This window comes from Centruroides sculpturatus, unplaced genomic scaffold (genome assembly GCF_000671375.1).
Source record: "Centruroides sculpturatus isolate CEXI.00-Female unplaced genomic scaffold, Cexi_2.0 scaffold1049, whole genome shotgun sequence".
Taxonomy (NCBI): Eukaryota; Metazoa; Arthropoda; class Arachnida; order Scorpiones; family Buthidae; genus Centruroides; species Centruroides sculpturatus.
Window position 1 is genome coordinate 218288 of NW_019385368.1, and position 7227 is coordinate 225514.

At 32.6% G+C, this 7227-nt stretch overlaps 1 pseudogene; it reads right to left on the reverse strand.

Moving 5' to 3' along the window:
* Positions 1–6316: 6316 nt before the first annotated feature.
* Positions 6317–6730, reverse strand: LOC111638215 (annotated as a pseudogene).
* Between the last annotated feature and the right edge of the window lie 497 nt (positions 6731–7227).

Genomic DNA, 7227 nt, shown 5'->3' on the forward strand with positions numbered 1-7227 from the left:
GTATATTTCTTCTCTCCATTGTCATTTATTTAGCTCTATTCTCGAGAATAAGGAGGAACAGTAATCAGAGTGATAAATAAACATTCATTTACACACAAACAAACGCACGACAATCGAAATTTATAAATCAACAATCCCTTTTAAATTGCACCCAGATACATCATTTAAGTAAAAATTTTTCATGGACATTTGATTCCGAATGAGCAATGATTTATTGTGTTTCGCTAATTCTGTTTGTCATCTTCACGATCTCGAAAAACTTCAATGAATTTTTTTATACCTGTTCGTATACAACAATTGATTGAATGCGTTTAATTTTCTTACTATTAAATATTTCTTATAATTTACTCTCAAGTTGAATGTAATACTATGCATTTCATTATTACAAAAGAGGAGGCATCAGGAAAATTGTGTAAACTGTCCTGGCAAAAATGTTTAAATTGTGTGAATTGTGTGAAAAAATAAAGTATTTTCCCATAATTCAAAGCGATCGGCAAATCGCCTTCGTAACACAACTTTCCCGAAACAAACGCTGTTGTCTTGACAATGTTAGATTTGTGGTGAAAAACGTGTAATTTTTAACAATGAGTTACTGAAAAAACAACGTTACAAATTCACTGTTTTGCTTTTATTAGTTTTTTAATCATAAATGAAGTTATAAATGGAACAATCTCAAATATACTTTTCACCGCTTGAAGTGAATTGCAAATCGCCCTCAAAATAGAACTTTCAAACGAGATTTTTACAGTTGAAAAAATAAATAATACGTAGTATAAATATCACTGTTCCTGTTGTTATAACAGAGAGAACAGAGAGAACGTGATCCCTCAACATGATTTTTGCATTTTTGTATTTATGACACCTTAAAACGTTGAGAAACGCAAAACATTTCGTGGATTTTTCTGTATGTATGGATATGTATGCAAATGACTCACATGCAATTTTACACTTGCCCTGATAGTAGAAATATAATCAGATCAAATTAAACAACAGTCAATATAGAAAGTATAGGTAAAATACTTTAAGGGTTGGCAAAATTTTCTTCAATTTGTCAGGCATGAATCCCATAGATTGTTTTGTATAAGATAAACCTTTTAGGACAGAGCCTTAGCAGTGCATAGACCGTTTCTTTAACTCTTTCCAACCTTTGGGCTTTAAGAGGGCCTTTTGTAGCAAGCCCATTATAAAGTTGATCAGGACCACAATGGGGTAGCTGGATGGTGTAGGACTGGGCCCGACATATCCAGACAGACCACACCTCGAAAAATTCCTACGGATTTTTCTACCCGTCCGGAACCGCCTGGTTCCCCAGAGCGGTAGGCTGCCACTTTGACCGCTCAGCCATCAAGCCAATGGATAGGTCTGGGGTCTCTTAACGCCCTCAATCCTCGCAAACATTTGTGTATAGTGGACTAAAAAAGCAATGCGCCGCCAAGAGCGTCAGAAACATTGCTTCGACTCTCATTAGGATCTGGATCGGGGAAACGGTAAAGTTTTAGAACATTTGCACCATGTTTTGCCACACAAGTAATAATTACAACGTTTGTATATGGCTTGGCATTGCCATCAAGGAATATTAAATTTTCTGACGTTATTTTTTTTAGTTCTTTTAGGCCATCATAATTATATTTCACATAGCCTTTATTTGCAACCGTCTGTAATCTTTCCAACGTTTGCTCTTTCATCACCACAAATGATTGCATTTTCGTGTCGTCCAATACGTTAATCGTCAGTTACAGCAATTTGTCAACTTTGAACTTCATTGTGATACTCGTAACATCTTCACTTTGATAGAGCTTCCTCCCTGCAGCTTATTTTATCAAGACGGGCGTTTTTCTGTCGTTTCCTCCAATTTAACGCAAAATTTGATGCATATTCTCTTATCTTCCCTGACAAATTCTGAAGACAGATAGAGTGAGTGTTTGAAACTGTGAATGATAATTGAAGATATAACCTATATTGATATGTCGATTACATACTTAAAATATTTTTATATTTTACTTCTGACAAAATTGCATGTGTCGGCTACTATTTTTGCATTATCTCAGGACTGGATGAGACAAAAGTCTTGAAATTTCACAGCGTAATTTCTATATATGGGGCATTACTGCTATTAAATTTTGGTGGCTACAATTAAGTCAAGAATAAGGAAATTGGAGGCATTCATAAACCATACTTCAAGTGGGGTCAGATTTAATGAAAATTTTACTCCTTATTAGTATATATAATATTTTTTAAAATTCGTCTCTACCGTTAAAATTTAAGTCTTTTGTCTTTTTATAGTAATTAATAATATTAAAATATTTTTATGAAAAAATATGATAACAGATAGCGCCACATACTAGTTATTTACAGTAGAGCGTCGTTTATCCGAATCATTTGAGGACTGGGCTTGTTCGGATAACTTATTTTTCGGATAACCAATTATGTACGTAAACATATATTAACCTATCCCATGTTGAAATTTTTCTTCGTTGCGTGTCGCTTCGCGTTTAATTTTCGTCGATGTTAAGCGTATTGGATCGTTAAAAACTATTTTTTTATTTTGTACAAACAAAATAAATATATTGTAAAATATAAAAACAATAAAAAATTATACTTTAGAAGTTAATTTAGTATCAAAAACGTAAAATATTTGAGTAGCCGAAGACATAGCCAAAAATTACAGCGCCACAGCACTGGCGAAAATTTAAATTTGTCGACTGGAATTCCTTCGGATAACCGACGTTTCAGATAACCGACCTTCGGATAAACGACGCTCTACTGTATTATGATTAATAATATAAATGTTATTCTTTAAATAAAATCTCTTAACAGCAGAGATAGTTGGCAAATGTTGATGGAATTTTTTAATCGTCTAAACAATTCAAAGGATTTTTTCTTTTCTTGTTGTAATTAATTATCAATGAAAGTTCAGAAAATTTTTTATTTTTGAAAATTTCTACGAAATTAAAAGACAATTTTTAAAACATATTCAAACAACAACGTTAATTTTATTCCTATCATGGAGATTGCAGAACATATCAAATTAGTCTCAAAAATGAAAATAATTGTTATTCCTTTCAAATACATATTTATTCTATAGTATATTCCAAATATAATTAATTATAAACCAGGATTTCCTGAATGCTGGAACACAGATCACTTTCTTCCTTGAAACCTCGAGATAAGCAAAAGACCGGGAAATGAGAAATCCTGCTAGCTATCATTTATTTTCAGCAATTTTAACGAAGTATGATGAGTCCAATAAAATTTGAAGAAAAACAAATACTTACCCACACTGTGAACATACTTAAAATGATATTTGAATTTGAGCATAATACGTGTTTCTTTGTAAGACAGTATGTCCCATGTCTAATAAACTTAACAGTAATTAACAAATTATATTAAACAGGATCAGTTTCACACGAATTCTTTATAATTCATGCTAATATTATAAAGGCATGAATACATACGAATTCATCTATACATACGAATACATGAATTCGTATGTATTTAACAGTTAAATGGATACCTTTTATTTTTGAAGATATGAATGGCTGGTTTAGTTAAATACATACTTAATCTTTACTAAACCAGCAAATAGGTAGTTACTAAAATAGCAAACTAAGCCTTTAGTTTGTTTCAAGTCGCACTTACTCACGTCTAAACCTTAAGGACGCACAACATTTGTATAATACACAGAGAGAAATGTAGACAAATATGACTGTACTGTAGTACTTGATATTTAACACGAGGTAATACACAGCAACTTGTAGGATTTTACAAATCAACTAATTATAAGCAATATTTTATACTTTGTATAATGTTGAACTCAAAATTAATACAGTAAGCAGAATACAATTCATGTAATGATCTGATAGAACAGTAAAAGTAAGTGTTTGGTAAAAAAAATATACATACAGCAGTTGTTACTATCTCTCTCCTTCTCAGCAATGTTAAATATAAATATGAACACACCTGAATTCTAATTGCCGAGTTTTTTTTCTCTTTATTCAAACGTTTTCGGCTTATTTGGATATGCCATCCTCAGGCTTTTCTTTATCGTTCCAAATTTAAATCATTCGTTCGAATTTCATTTTGATTTGAATTTTTGAAATAAGTTAACAACTTTTTGTATATTACATAAATAAACAAAATAAAGTAAATAAATAAAATAAAATAAATAAATAAAATACTGTATGTCCTTATACGTGTTACAAACATTAAATAACATTAAATAACATTTTTATATGCTCCTAAATTATAAAATAATATTATAAAGTCAACACACCTTACTACTGAGAAAGCACATTTATTAAGCTAAACAAACGTTTTCAACCCATTTCATGGGCCATCCTCAGGTTAACGACGTTCGAATGAATGGCTTTTCGAACACGTTCAAATTTAAATTATATTAGAACATACGTTGAAATAATATTATGTAAACAAGCATAACGAAATTAATACAATAAACAAGAAAAATAAAATAAAATAAAATACAAAATACGGTAATTCCCCTTAATACAATATGTAAACATTTTTAATAATAACTCAGGGTTTATTGAGCCTGGTGGATGTATCTTCTTACGAGTTCTTTCTGATTATATATTTCCATGCCGACGGTAAAATGGTTGCATCTTTATAGTTTAAACATTTATCCGTTAAGCTAGATCTGTAGATCTCACACTTCTCTGTTGTGGATGCAAGTGTTGGCGAGTGCACATCTCCAACGATTCTGGCCTCTTCCCATTTAACTATGGATCCATCTGTCTGTGCTATTTTTGATTACGCTGTTGTATATCGGCTCTTTGCTACGTCGTACTTATGCTCTTTCATCCTTACGTTAAGATTTCTATTTGTGACCCCTATATATAATTTATCAATTCCTAATTCATCGTTCTTGTACGGTATTGCATACACTCCTGGTTGTTCTTTTTCATTTCTTAGCAACGTATATAGGGTGGGAGCTCTTTTATACACACAATATTGGTGTTTTTGTAGTTCGCGATTTCTTTCATAATCGGAGATAGACGTGTATTATATGTGAATTTTGTGATGTTACTATTTTCATCCGGTTTTTTCTTATTGCCCTTTCTAGGGTCGTTGTATTCGGTAATTAGGCGTTCTACAGATCTTGTTCCAAATCCCAACATTTTCGCCACTTCTTTAATCTACTCAGCTCTTCTATCGTGTCTATCATGTTAGAGCAATACAGAAACGCTCCTCTGATTAGAGCCCTAAAGGCAGAGAGTTTATATGCAATTGGATCATTAGATGTCGATGGTATATATAACGGATCATGTGTTAAAATGTTAAAGAATCTGAGTGTGAAGAGGAGTATAAAATAATAACTTCTTTTATTTTTGTATTTTGTATTTCCATGCTGTTGGTAATGTATTTGCATCCTTTTCATTTAAACATCGGTTCCTCATTTTACTTTTGTATATCTCTATTTTTTCCATTTCCATCGCTATAGACGGCGAGAGCACTGCTATTATGATCTTCGCTTCATCCCACTTAACTATTGCTCCGTCCGCCTGTGCCATGCTTGCCAATATCGTGCTATTAAGTCCTTCACTAACACTGTATTTGTACTCTTTTACACGCACTGCAAGGTTATATTTACATACAGCAGTTGGCTGTAGATGTAAAATTGATGAAAAGTGCTTACCCAGGCAGAAAAAACACATCACTATGCAATATGTCCTCGAATTGTGATGAAGCACTGACAACATCATGGCAGTCTCATCATCATCACCATCTGACTTTCCAGCTATCATCGCCAGTAATTGTGTTCCTCTTTAATTTAAGTTTTGAACACGTGTGTGTTAGGTAACCATACAAAAAAGTGTAATATAAATTATAAAATAAAATCTCTGTATTATTCTGTTATACTGTATCAAGCCAACGAATTTCTTAGTCAAGTGGTTTTGTTCAGTTCTGATGTTAATAGTCTTGTTTGCAAGTAAATAAATAAATACTTTGACCCAAATAACAATAAAACAAATTTTCCTTACAATTATTTATTAGACAACAAAAATATAATAATATTGCACTTGAAGAAAAACTACAATCGAATTAACAATATATTAAATGTGAACAATATAGATTTATTGTTCATATTTAATATATAGCATGATTTATATGTATATTTAAATACCTATAACAATGTACAAATATTTAACAATACTCGTTATGGCGAAATTATTTATAATCGCTTATATTCGGATGTAATAGCTTAATATTCAGAAAAATATCGAATGACATAATTTTATGCTCGATATTTTTAAAAAATTGAATATTGAATTAAATTTTATGCATATTTTATCAAAATTTATAAAACAGGTATCACTCCCACGCCTACCCCACACTCGTGCGCCCACATAGAAGCCACGAAACTCCATTGGTCTAGTTCGGGATTGTACACTTCAACCGTGCTCAGGTTCGACACCCCGTCATATCCTCCTATGGCGTAAAGTTTCCCACAGTAAGTAACTAGGGCCACCCTGCTACGCATTACGTTCATAGGTGAAATGTAACTCCATTGTTTAGTCAGCGGATCGTACACTTCCGCCGTTTGCAAAAAGGTAGAGCCGTCGTAACCACCGCACACATATATCTTGCCATTCAGAGTAGAAACACCCAATCTGCACCGTTTCGTCAGCATGGGTGCCATGGGAGTCCATTGACCTGTCCGAGGATCGTATCTCTCCGCCTGTTGCAAATCACAGATAGAGTCCACTTTCATTAATACTATAAAAACCGAATTAGTCCATTAATCGTACTTACGGAATCAAACATAGAAAGTCAATCGTGTCCACCCAATGCGTAAATGTGTCTTTCGAAAGCCACCACTCCTGCTGCACTGCGATGTTTGGACATACTAGTCACCATAGTCCATCTGGAATATTTTGAATAAATTCCAATGTTAAAATTATGGTTCAAATTTAAAAATTAATAAATATTTTATCATTATGTAAAATGTTACATTTAATAGTTAACTGCATATTAACCAAATTAAATAATTTATTTCTATATACTGTATATATCAAGTCAAATCCAGGTGAGCATCCCTCCAGAAATTTTTCATTGGCACTCTAAGCTGAATATGTCGAGTTCCACCCCATTGTGATTCTATCAAACTCACAATGAGTGCAGTAAAAAAGGACCACTACTGCCCACAGGGCAAAGGTCTATTTCGGAAAAAGGACCAGTATTTTGCTCTAGAGAAAAAACAAAGCTTAA